Below are 14,370 nucleotides of genomic sequence, written 5' to 3'. Positions count from 1 at the left end.
CATCAGTGGCTGTCCATAATCAGCACCAAGGAATTGCTTCTCAGGATAATTTTCAAATAAAACGACTTCTCTCCTATTTTCTCTGCTAATATCCTCTCTCTGATTTCACTCATTCCTTTGGATCAACTATCATTTCCATATAAAAGGCTGTTAATATGCAATTTTAGATTTTGTGTTTCACACACATTGCCAATTCTATAGACAGAACTGCCTAAAAGACTTAGATGTAAAATTTTAATAAAACTCAACATGTATTAAAATAAACTCATTTCCCCAAAGTCAATTTCTTTATCATCTACCTCATTCTGGCAGAGCCCCATTCTTTTTGGAACCTAAGCTTGATATAGAAATGTCATCTTTCTTTTCTTTGATTTTTTAAAATATATAAAAGTCCTTTTACTATGAACTGGATGGTTTCCCCACCTCCAAGTTCCCAGGTTGACAGTCTAATGCCCAAGGTTGTCATATTAGGAGGTGGGGCCTTTGGAAGATGATTAAGACATTAAGTGCTTATTGCCCTTAAAAAAGAGGCTCCAGAGAAATTAATCACCCTTCTCTGAAGTCAGAATGAGAAAAAGGGTTTTCATCAGGCCCGGAATATGCTAGCAACCTCATCTAGGGCTTGCCTGCCTTCAGAACGATGAGGTACACATTTCTGTTGTTTATAAGCCACCCAGTATATGATATTCATTTAATAGAAGCATTAACAAACTCACCAATCTTCTAGGAAAGGCATTTATCCCCTTTTTTGAAAATCACCTTTACCATTCCTTGCTTGAACCACGAGGTTCCAACTACAGGCTCTGTTCTCTCAGCCTGTGTGAGTAGGAGTGGGCTGGGCAGGGAAGAGTTTAGAGCTGCTCAGGTGGCTCCCAAATGGTTTGATACTCATAATTCTACTATTTTCTACCTTCTTACTAAATAAGTTACAGAAAACAAAGAAAATAAAGTCATTTGGTGACTGCTTAACTCAAAAATTAAGAGGGAAAATCCACCTACTAAATGACAAGAGACAATGACCAAAGAGTCAGGATTCAGAGAAAAATGAAATGATACATAATCTGAAAAAGCATAATTTCCAGATGCAGGTTTAAATGGCTAGCTGTATATATATGGAACAAATTAGCTTAATATAAATCTGGAGTAGTACTCCTTTATAGCTTAAAATGCTGATATATACATACTCAGCAGAATGTTCGTACCGAGTGTCAGTGGTCCTATTAAGTTATGAATTAATTAGTTCCCTCTGGAGAATTCCTGGCACAGCACTGTCCTTTTAAAGAATGTCTACAAATAAATGGCATCCAAAAGAAGATAATTTGAATGCTCAGAGATTGGAAAGAGGGCATCATATAGACTGGTCAAGTTAATTAGGCATGCTTATTCTGGAACCTAAGGATAATACGAAAAAGACGTGTCAGATAGTTTTTTAATGTTTTTAAAGAGTGGCCATATTTACCTGGAGGTTAAGAACAGGGGTGGATATTATAGGATAGCCTATTTTACCTCATTGTTAGGCAGATATTCTTAATATTTAAACCTTTGAAACACAAAATGGATTTCTTTACCATGAATAAGTTTTTTGAAAAGGAAATTTGAGGCTGACAATTACATATCAGAAATGCTATAGATCTGGGTCTTGAAATAGTCTTGTTTCTAAGGTCTCTATATATTCTTAAGATTTTTTCTGAAGCATGAGCAGAAGCCATTCTAATCTTCTCCATTATTCTACTTTTAGTTAATGCATAGCTGGAACATCCATTATTCTGAGTCTGTAATTAGCCCAATTATTTCATTAATGTTATTTGCCATAGAGATATTTTTTGGAGTATAGGAAAGTATAGATAACAGAGGAAAAAAATATGAATACTTCAAATTTGTGCTTCACAGAGATGATAATGTTGATTATGGAATCTCCATGCAATTTCATTTAGTAGTTAGGGGACTACAGAATGGGTGCTAATCCCAAACGTATACCTCTTCATTTCTCCCTGCATGTTCACTTTTGTAAGAGCAAGTTGCGAGCTTCACTACTCTACCTCTAAAATATTCTCACTCATCTACTAAAATAAAATTGCTTTAAAACCTAATATCTGTGAAACACAGCCAAAATTATAAAGAGTAGCGCATTCTGTATTACATTTCTTTGGTCTTTACAGCAAGAATATATTTTAAAATCTACCTCTTACCTTTCAGTTTGCTGCAAAATGTCACCAATGTTGATAAGGCCAGCTGCTGCTTGCAAAATTGCTTCTTTTTTTTGCACTAAAGAACAACAGTGTAGAAGGTTATCTTATCTAAACCATTTCATGGGCAGTAGGGTTATAAAAGCAATGCAACTTTTAATAGATTTTAAATATTTATATGGATATGGTATAGGGCTTTTTAAAAAGCTATTCATAGTGAGTGTCTCTAGCTACATGCCATTTTATAAACATCTAGTGACTGAATCTATAAGAAAACTGAGGTATTTTGCTTTTTCTTTAAAGTTGAGTATTCATACTACATCAAAACTACATACAAGTCCACAAAGATTCTACTGTTATTAGGTTTTTTTTTTAATTTCTAGAAAAAAAGATTTTTAAATAACATGTATATACACATACACAGCCATGATATCTTAATCTGGTCTCTATTACAGAAGTTAAGCTATTCTTGAATTCAGTTATAATTTTTATATTTAAGTATGTCTATTATGAACACTTTCTGTAATGAAAATAAACAGAGGTTATCTAGAGCCTGCTGTAACAAGGGAGACAGCTTCATCACTTGCATTTGACAGACTCAAGGCAGTCAGAGTAATGGGAAAGCTTCATAGTAAATAGAAGGAAAAACTTCAGTTAAAGCCTAATTGGAGGTTGTTGGCAAGAAGCTGGGGGTAGGCTAACTTAAACAAAGGCATCCTATGTGATTAGTTTGGGAAACATATTTGGCTTCTCTAGTTGATCCTTAGTCAGAAGTCAGGAGGCAAAATAGATAAGCTGGCAGTCTTTGAACAAATGCTAACTGTTTTGGGCTGATTTATGCAGAGATGATATTTCAGCTTCTGATTCCAGTTGCTGCAAAGGTTGTATATCAGAAAGGGTTCATACGTGAGTATGATCTGGCCATTGTCAACTCATATAATCAGTCTCTCAATACTATATCTAAAATAATAAAACTGTCTTAGTAAATAATATTTTTGCCTACTGGGCACCATAAAAATATATCTCTATATTGTTGGGAGACAATTCTCCATGGTTCTCTCATGTTTCTGCATATCTTTTGCTCCAGACGCCTTTTCAAGGATTTCTGTACAGGGAACAGCATTGGAAGATAGAGATAGTGGCTTCTTCCTGAGAAAAGGGCAGGTGTGTTTACTGCATAGTATGACAAAGATAATGTGTCCCTCTAGGGAAAAGCTTGGGCAGACTTGCTTTATGAAGCATTCCAGTAGCCTAAGCTTAAGTTTATATCAGCTATGATGCAAAATGACTGTGTATGCAATGTCCATCTGAGTTATTCCACATTCCCTCTCAGACTTAGAGGCAAATGAAACTAAAGCAACGGGGAGCATGCACTATTTCGTTGTTCTATAAAAAAGTCCTCTGTCTCTGACTCTGGAATATGATGTTTTCTACCAATATCCATGAAACTGTGGCAGGATAACTTAGCTTAAATATAGGGTAAAATATTAGATCATTCAGCTCTTGGCAAGCATTAAATATTAATGCCTAAATTATCAACTATATAAATGAATACTATCTGTTCCTTTCTCTGATTTAGAAATATAACCAGGATTACAAAACGAATTTAGAAAAATATAAAATGTACCTTGGAAAAAACTCATGCAAATTAGTTCAGATTGTTTTCAGTAAATGGAAATTAATTGTGTGCTTAAGGAGAGGTGGGCTAATAAAATAAGCCTTCTGATTTTGTTTGTCAGAACATAGACATGATACTATTCCCCAGGTGGTTAATATTTTAATAGGGCCAATAATCAAAACTGTGTAAGAATAAAAAAGATTACAGAAAGTGCTCAGATTTAATTTGTTTAATACTTCATCTTTCTACAAATCTCATAAAATTAATTGCAGCAAAGGTACCAAACTTCTCTACCTGATGACAAAATACAAGTGTACCTGGCAGATCTAAATCATATGTTTATAAACTAAACTACCAACATTTTAATCTCAATGAAAATAGACCTAAGTAGAAAAAAAATGTATGTGCTTAAAATGCATGTAAATAATCACCCATGGATTGAAAAATAGATATATTTTTCAAAATGTATTTTATTGAGTAAGATAGATTTTAAGTCTCTGCAATACAATTGGAACCATTATGAGCACACAGCATTTTGCAGAGTGCTGTTACGTACAACAATGCATCCTTCTGTAAGTCAGGCTCACGTTGTTATTTATAGGGGTGCTTCTTAGTCTAGTATTTTGCTGTCTGAGAATCTTTTTTAAAAATTATTCTTTCATAATAAACCATGGGACTGCATATATTACATACTTTTGAAAGAATGACTCAGGACTTGAATTAGAATAATCAGCTTCAAGAGTTTACCAAGTGACAATAAGCCACAGAGGCAAGGACATTTCTAAACCTGCCAGAGCACTACAAGAATAGACTTTAAACTTCAAGGCAAGCTACTTTTGGAAATAAAAACTAGATACATGAGAAAAGAATAAATTACTTTGAAAGTGGTCATTGCATATCATTTTGTCTTATTTAGAGGGTGAACTATGTTATCTGTGCAATAGGGATTATTATGTTTATCTTCAGGAATTGGGAATAATTTCCGACACATCTAACCTCCTGAAAGCGTAATGGACAACAATTACATATGCTAAGGGGAGGTTATAACTATATTGGCATCCAAATATCTCCTTTATCTAACCAAGGGGGCAAGGCTGTGACACTACATATTCAAATGCATGAATTAAGAATTGTGCTGTTTATGGCATTTTTGAATCAGTTTAATGGAATTCAGAATGAGAAACTAAAAAGATGGAAAACGAAATTCCTGATGTTGCTCACAGGATAATTATAATGGCTTGGCCTAAAATACTAATTGCAATTATTCATCAAGAACACTTTTAATATAAATCAGGATGAGTTATCCATATCCTGTAATTTGATGAAATATTTTGGCACACCCAGAAGCCCTTGTTCTATTTTATGGTCATATCACTACCTTCAGATTTGTTCTCTAGTCTCCTGAGTGGCAGAGTGAACCACCCTTTCTAGACTTACTTCTTAAGCAAGATAACCTAATAATATGTCATTTTTCAACATTATATTACTATAATTTCATCTTCCAGAATCTAAGAAATTCTATAAAAATGACATAATTCTTTTTCTCAACCTGAAAAAATGAGGACCAGATCCTGGACCAGGGTGATCCTCCATAATTACTGGTGGAAGATGCTAGCTGAACCAGCTCACCTGTTCCTAGTTCCTGGCATACTGAGATTTCAGATGAAGTCTTGTATAGAAAATGGTCAATACTTTATTTTGAAACACAGAAGAGGAAGTGGTAGTTATAACAAAAACGCTAGCTTGAAGGATATTCCTTCTATTGAATAGGAGTGATTGTAAACCCAAAACAAGCATGTTTAAAGGAGATTAATGACTTTCAAATTGAACTCCAGACAAGCTCTTATTTCAAGAGGAGATATGATGGACAAAATCAAGTAAGAAAGAAAAGGACAGGCTTGGTTGCAAATTCTAGAACACAGTAGTATGCAATAGAGAGAGAGAGAGAGCACATCCTGAAGAAACTCTCCAAGAGGTGAAAAGTCCTAGATCATCTTTCAACTCCAGACAAAGATTAGAGGAAAGACCCTGCCATGTGGCTGAGCGCATCGCTGTTCAATCAATGTCATATTCACAGAAAACTGGCCTGATGGCAGATTCTCTACCACTTCATTAAAGCAAATGGTTACCTTGAAGTGAAAATCTAAGTCTCAAGACTTTTATTGTTTTGCAAACTTACATTTTGGTGTAATTTTTTTTGTTTGCTTTCCAGTCCTTTAAACTAAGACATAAAGTTCATTTTAAATCACATTTTCTCTGTAAAGTCTACATCATTCTAACAGGCAGTAAAGAGGCTGACAAAGAACCTAGATGATATAGGGGAACAGATACTTGAAGGCAGTTCCAGCACTATTAATATTTGTCAAGTAAGCAGGTAGGACATAGTCTAAATCACAAAATTCAGGCAAGACTTTGATATCTTTAGAGAATTTTAGCAAGGGTTATTTGTGAATGCCATTAGATGGTAAAAAATTAAAGTAGAATCTTGAAGAAGGAAATATTGGGCAGTTGGGAAATGGTTGCCATTAAAGAAAGCTATTACAGTTAATTATTGGGATAAATGTCACTGGAGCCCGGGTCCTGCAATTCTAACCTCCTGAGGGACTGGCAATAGCCATATAGCCTCAACTTAAAAGAACTGAAATTACAGGTACATTCAAGGCAAGGTTCATGCTCAACGTTGTTTACAAAATCCAGCCAAACCTTTCAATACTTGTTTCTATCCGTGGTCAGAACAATTGAATAAAACATGGTCACATCTGTTCATATATCTGCTGTCTCACAACTTGTTCCTTCATTTTTCTGCTTGTCGACCACACTGGCAACCTTTCAACTTCTTGCTTTCTACCCAAAATATAGTTTCTCTTGTTTACGAGAAGTAACTGTAGCATTTATAAATTCAAGTTTGATTTCCTGATCATTTTAGCCTCTCCAGTGACCATACTGTATTTGGCAACGTGTTCTTTTTGTGTGCTGCCTGACTCATACTCTAGATTTTAGCCTTGTGATGTTTGATCCTGAGCCGTAACACATCCACATAGCCCTGGTTTCTTCTTAGAGGAAATTTGCTTTATTTGCTCTCTTGGATTACAAAGTAAACAGGGTTTATTTTCACCCAACTAACAAAAAGGTCACGTATGACAGACAATAGGTTTACAACATAAAGGGTCTTATAGACAATTTTTCTAGTTTTGAAAGACTGTAAGTCTGCATTAGGACGGACTTCAAAAAATTTATAGAACTGTTGGGGGCAAAAAATCCTTTATGTATACATAAGCAAATGAACCCCACCCAAGGCTTGTGTTCAGGTCAAGGATGAAGATTTAGGCTAATATGGATTGAGGCCATCAGGGAAATAGAGCGGATATAAAATGTTAGTTGGGTGTTTGTTTATTCACAACTTAGAATTTGAAAACGTATCAAAGCCGCTACAAAGAAACATTTTCAGTAACTTTTAATGGAAAATTTATGCCATTGTCCGCTCTATGTCATTAACCTGCAAAGATACTCGTTTCATGGTGGTCATCACTGGTTTTTAGTAAAAATGTTAACGTTATTAACTTCCTATGGAATATACATTATTTACTTTCTGTTCTTCAGAAATGAAACAAGTTATTTTTATATATTTCATGGAAGAAGAAAATCAAAGGTTAATTTGTGGGGCAAATGTATCTAAAATTTAGTGTGATTAAAGCACAAGTAACATTACTTTGTAACATGTATAATTTTCCATCATAAAATAACTATATGAAAATCCCATTATAATTTTGAATCCTGACTTAAGGTTTCACAGACAGTTTAAAATTTTTAATATAAATTGAGAAATAAGGGTCATTTTAATCACAATTTTACAACCAACATAGAGGAAGCCTATCTTTACTAAAATTACAAAACTATCCAGGCATGGTGACAGATGCCTGTAATCCTAGCTACTCCGGAGCCTGAGGTAGGAGAATTGCTTGAACCTGGGAGGTGGAGGTTGCATAAGGCCGAGATGGTGCCATTGCACTCCAGCCTGGGCAACAAGAGCGAAACTTCATCTCAATATACATATATTTATATACATATATATATATATCTTTTTATGTAACAAGTTTATATTTACACAATTAGATCATAATTATACAATTAAAGATTACAGTTAAAAATGACGCCAAGGGAGTTTACATAATTTCTACAAAGTCACATAACAAGAAATAATAGTTTGAGAAGGGATTTAAACTGGAATTTATTTAGGTTTCAAGTCTATGCTTTTTCTACGGTGCTATACTACTTCTTTGTAACATTTTTTTTTCCTACTAAGGATTACATATACTTTAGATGAAAAACAAAAAACAAAAAACAAAAAACAGAAGTGACTGTAAACTTGTCAGATTTTTTTCCATGTTGGAAATTGTGTCATTTGAAATGTTTCCTGTGCGACATGATATCTGAACATCATGAGAACATGTTACTATTATATAATATACATTTATAAATGTAAATTATGAACATAAAAAGTGGACCTTAAAAATATAAATTTGATTTTGATAATTTATCATGAATATGGCATCTAGATTGATGGCAAGTTCAGAATATTAAATTGCATATAGTTTGATCTTACTCTGTTGATGAAGTTAATTCCTTTTGATGGGCTGAGAAGAGAATGTAAGCGAGGCAGCTTTGTGACACGGAGCACTTCATAAGAGTGTAACTGAATTTTTCACCTGCTTTGACTGCGTAAATTCCTAGATCACTCCATTAGAGACTCTCCCAATGGAGATTCCACTAACCGCCAATTAACCTTAATAAGAGCACCAAGATTCTGAAATTGCATGGGTAATGCATGTCTGGAAATGTTCATTGGCTTGGCGATTTTAGTGTTTGGGTCCCAAATAGCTACTTGGTACTTACCTTTCCCTTCTTCCTTGTAACAAAATCCAAATTCCTCTATAGTTAGAAATGTGCATAGTTAAATAACTACATTTTCCAATCTCCTATGCAACCAGAGGTAGCTAATCAAAAACAAGTGAAAGGCAGATATTTGTTATATGTATCATACAAGGAGGTCCTCAGGCCTAGCTGTACAACAGAATCACTCACATAATTAAACAGTCAAACAGATACATAGGATTTGAAGAAAGCTCATTTAAAAGCAAGCAGAGATCTGGCTTACGCCTGGTTCCTAATTCCTGTTTCCTCTTTGAAGCACAGATATGATGACTGGAGTTCTAGCAGGCATTTAGGATCTGGTAGTGATCCTAAAGATGCAAGAACCACACAAAGAACAGTAAAATAAAAAAAAATAGAAGCAATCTGCATTCTTGATTGATGTCATTACGTAACAGTCAAAATAGCTATGGATGCATTTTTCTATTTTTTTTCCTGTATGAGAGAGAGATGTAAACCTCTATCATGTTTAAGTCACAGTTATTTCTGGCCTTTTTGTTAAGGGCCAAATGCAATTCTAAGCTGATTCCATTCTGTCCAGTGCTGACCAGTGTTCAGTGAAAAATAGGTCATCTAGGCAGTGGCTCCAACAGTATGCCTGGAAACTTGACATCTTCATCCTAAACTATTTTTTTTTTGTCTTTTTTGTCACAAGCTTTTTTTTTAAAATTATTTAATTATTTTATTTTATTTTTATTGCATTTTAGGTTTGGGGGTACATGTGAAGAACATGCAAGATTGTTGCATAGGTACACACATGGCAGTGTGGTTTGCTGCCTTCCTGAAAGGTTGTATTATTATTTCCCAAATGAGACTACTTTGTTTCAATAAGACAAATTGAGTTTAAGGTGATATTGGCAGCCAGCATGGTACAAGGAAAAGAGCTTAAAATTTAGAATCAGTGAGTTAAAATTGAGAATCTTAATTTCAAATTCAATTCTAAAACTTATCAGTCACATGTCTCATATACAAGTTACTTGATTTTCCTATGAGTAAAATTAAAATAATGGGAGCCACCTCATAGAGTAGTTGTTTAGTGTAATGCCAAACAGTGTCATGTTACTCAATAATAGTGTATAATATTATTTTATTATTTAATTTGTGTAATAAAGTCTATACATTTCATAGCAAGAGATTGTTATGGCCTCATAAAGTTCTCAAACATTATTGTTAATCTGATTAAACCATTATTTCTATCAATCTTAAGTACTTATTGCCATTTATATTTTTTATGTGTGCTTGGATTTTCATAAAGATTCTAAGTTCTTTATTACCCAATCACTACCAGAAGCCCTTTTAAACAGTCACTGGTCAAGGAGCATTTCAGGTGGCTTTCGTAAAGATATCTGTTCTTGAAAATGGGAGAAAACATATCAGGAAAGGGAATGAGGTTGATTATAGCAATCAAAATTTATTTACTTATTTAACACCAAAGCTCTCTAAGCAACAAGGAAGGTCAGTTTTAATCATTTGTATCATTTGAAAAGGCCTTATCTGTATCAGTTCCTCTGCTTCTCTCTTGGCTTTTAAAGAGCTTATGTGATTAGATTGGACCCACCAGGAGATTCCAGGATAAAACCCCCATCTAAAGGTTTGTAACCTTAATCATATCACAAAGTTCCCTTTACCAAGTAAGGTAACACTTTTTGGTTTCTGGAGATTAGGATATGGACCTCTTTGAAGGATCATTAGTCTGCCTTTCATGGCAATAATAATAGAAAATACTATTTAGACACTTGCTATATACTAGCGACTTTTAAAATATTTTACATATGTGAATTAATATAATCCTTGCATTAACTATGAGGAAGATATTATTATTGTCTCCATTTTATATAAGAGGAAAATGAGGCAGGGACATAATTTAACTTGCCAAATGAAATGCACTCATCTAGGAAGTTAAATAAACTTTCTATAGTCATACAGTTTTAAGCCTAGTATTCAAATCTAGCTATCCAAGCCCACAAATAGATTTTTCCCTTTTATTTTTGGCCTTGCCTTACAGGGAGTCAAGCCATAGCTTTAGGTAGAAGCAGTTAAAGTAGAAGGTATTAAACTACTTATATAATAATTAATCCCAGTATCTTGGCTGAAATCAAAGTGGGACTTAATAGTTCACATTCTTACATATGTTCTGTTCCCATAAAACAAATGGGGTTTTGTCATTTCACATTTCAAGCAGATTCTCCATTATTACCTAAAAACCACCACTTTGTCTCATTCCAAAGCTCTTTAAATATTGAGATAGTTAATCATGGAGGAGCCTGAGAGAGGAGAATCAACTTTCAGCAACTAGATGTCAGCTTAAAGTCATAGAAACCTCCTAGTAATCATTCTTTTTCAAGAGGCTGTGACCATAGAAGGCAAGAATGGTGAAAAAATTCAATATTTGCTGGGGATTTTGCAGTTGGAATGTATGTGTGTAAATTTGTGGATGTTGATACGTGCATGTTAAATCAATGATGGAATTTTAAACAGAACATGTTACAGGACAAAAAGTAACATTTATTATTAAAACCCATAAAAAGTATTTATATTTTGTTTTAAAGGACTCTTGAAATAAATCCTGAAATAGAGGATTCATAATGTCTTATGTGTGCTGAGTAAATATTATAACCACACAGACATATTTAAATAATGGATGGTTGAAATACAAGCCAGTAAAACCCAATAGTCTCAAGGTTAATGGTGACACATTCTACTTTTAGCTTCTACTATTACAGAAAGAAAAAAATGGCCTAAGGTATTTCAGCTGTTTACCTGTAAATTGCAATAAAAACTCCATTACACAGAACAGTGTATATCCTTATGAAAATCAATGAAGTCAATACAACTTTAAAAATAATCTTGTTTACAAATCCACTTACATCACAGTGTATGAATCCTATATTCTCAGTGGTGTATGACTAGATTTTAGTTAGTATGTTGCCAACAGAATAGTTAACAGATGAATACATTTGCAACCATGAAATCTTTCATTATTTTCTTAAATAAAATAATTAGTTTCTTTATTCCCTTCTCCTTTCGTTTGCTCTGAAAATGTACTGGCAGCAAATATATCATTCTTGAACAGTTAAATAATTAGGAGTATAGAAAAGAGGTTGGATTAAAAAAGGAAGAGAGAAAAGAAGAAAAATAAATCACTAATATTTTGCATTTTAAGAATGGTAAATTGCACAGCCTGTTGGTAAACATGTCTCTTTCTTTTAAACACATTACCTTCCATATTGGTTTCTGAAAAGGAAAAAAAAAAATTTGCATATTGTCTTGTTTTGTTCCCAAGAAACTTTCTTTCCAAGAATTAGGCAAACATTTTAAATATTAGTATAAAATATTTTGAAGAAGTATTTTATTATTTAAAAAAATTATTTCATCACAAATAGCTTCAGGTCTGTAAACATTAGATTATTATTGTGTAAATAATGATGGTCATTCTTCCCCATGCCATTTGTTAAGATTATTCCAACTATGTCTTCCCTACTCTATTATTTAAAAAATCGATTTGCTTTGAGCACTTTTTTTTTTTTTTTTTTTTTTTTTTGGAGACAAGAGTTTCACTCTTATTGCCCAGGCTAGAGTGCAGTGGCACGATCTCAGCTTACCACAACCTTTGCCTCCCAGGTTCAAGCGATTCTCCTGCCTCAGCCTCCCGTGTAGCTGAGATTACAGGCATTCACTACCAGGCTCAGCTAATTTTGTATTTTTAGTAGATACAGGGTTTCTCTGTGTTGCTCAGGCTAGTCTCAAACTCCTGACCTCAGATGATCCACCTGCCTCTGCCTCCCATAATGCTGGGATTACAGATGTGAGCCACCACACCTGACAAATATTTTTATTTTTTAATTTAGTCAGTATTTGCCTAAAATAAACAAGATATGCTTTGTAGTATGGAATACAAAAAGGAACATGAACTTTGTTAGGCTTTGTAACTGTATGCCATGGTAGTAAATTAGCCAGAATTTCTAACAGAAGAACATAAACCTCTTGATATTTTCTTTTTTTTCTTTCTTTCTTAAGGAAATCTCTTATGCTATCAATATGAGCATCCCTGAAACGAAAGGTCAAGTTATTAGCAAAAGCTGTGCTGTGTAATGTTACTTTGTCTCAGAAGAAAACTGAAATGGCCCTATGATATTACTCGGAGGAGGATGTAGTGTATCAAAGAGTGAAGAAACAGAAATGGAAAGGTCAGAATGTCTTTGGGGATGGTGAAAAAAGCAATGTGGTGTAAGGGAGTCATCATACTCCTCTACTCAGGCTTCACTTTGCTTATAAACACAGTTCCCTAAAGGCAAGGCTGATTCATTATCAGAACCAAAAAGGACCTTTTAAAAAATACTTCAGGTCCTGTGTACTCGTTATAAGAATACTTTGGGATTCAAGACAAAGGGGCTAATCCCAAGTTAGTAAATTGGTTTGTATAGACATGTACAATTTGCTTATTTGGAGGACTCAGCTTCATAGAAAATGAGAGATTGGCATCACTGAGTGTTTCTCAACAAGCAAACAGATTTTTCTATCTTCTGTTTATGCCTAAAATGCATAATTTACATGACTTACTCATACAAACCATAATTTCTTTAGAAATTCTAAGCCAATTGATGGATAAAATCTCTCCCAGCTTTCACCCCATTATGTTAAGCCACATAACATAATGGGGTGAATGTCTCTCTAATCCATATATTTTACTATTTTAGTTTCCAATAATCATGGATCAGGTACCTTCTGTCCTTCAGAGAATTATGTGACACATTTGCTAAGACATACAAAACTGTAATACACAACCCTCCCTATGAAGAACAGAGTTTGGTAAGTGAAGGAATACATGTACACAGGAAAGTGTAATAAAGAATTTCAGGTGTACTCAGAGAGCTATTAAATTAGAATTAGGGAAATGTGGAAGAAATCCAGTTTTACCTGGGGCAGTGAAATGATTAGTCCAGAAACACTGTATTTTGAAAAAATTATATTTGAGATTTTTGTAAACATGGCAAAGGGTGGGTCAACTGTTCAGAAGAAGATTGCTTCAGACAAAAATAATACAATAGCAAAAGCAGAAGGTTTCCAGAAAACAGCTGGGCATGGCCAGAGTAATAATTAACAACTCAGTAGGTTTGAGCATAGAATATGAGGGTAAATGAAGTAAAATAAAATATTGTTGAGGTAGGCAGAAGTTACACTTTCTGGACTAGAATTATTTCACAAAAGGTTTGTGTTTTATGCAGTAGGCAAAAAGGACTTAAGGCAATAGCAACATGGATTTGGTTGTAGAGGAAGCTTTTTAAGGAGGTAGAACATTAAGAAGGTATTACTAATTTGCTGTGTGGATTTAGGGCTGTTAAAGTATAATTTTTCAAGTGAAAAATTATAAAACTCATGTAAAAACATAAAAGGAAATTAAAAATATATTGTATTCACCTAAGTAATTTATGTAGAAAACATTAACATTTGAGCAACTAGTTATGTATAAGCAATAGACAATTCAATAAAAGAATGTTAAGATTGCTAGATTAGCTTAAAAACTGGTTCATTCCCAAAACGGCAGTAAACTAACTTTGATGTACTTCTTTCAGATGTAAATTATTTAGATATCTATTTCAGAAAAATCAGTAAAGAGCGATTTAACTTTACTAAATC

The 14,370-nt window shown here is 33.8% G+C and overlaps 1 long non-coding RNA gene across 1 annotated transcript in view; it reads right to left on the bottom strand.

Moving 5' to 3' along the window:
• Positions 1-14,370, bottom strand: part of LOC141585649 (uncharacterized) — a 419,671-nt gene that overhangs the window by 53,115 nt on the left and 352,186 nt on the right. The window contains exon 2 of the long non-coding RNA XR_012519251.1: positions 2,190-2,265. This is a non-coding gene — a long non-coding RNA (uncharacterized LOC141585649). The remainder of the gene's footprint in view (positions 1-2,189; positions 2,266-14,370) is intronic.

Source organism: Saimiri boliviensis, chromosome 9, assembly GCF_048565385.1.
Source record: "Saimiri boliviensis isolate mSaiBol1 chromosome 9, mSaiBol1.pri, whole genome shotgun sequence".
Classification (NCBI taxonomy): Eukaryota; Metazoa; Chordata; class Mammalia; order Primates; family Cebidae; genus Saimiri; species Saimiri boliviensis.
This window is presented reverse-complemented; position numbering and strand designations above follow the sequence as displayed.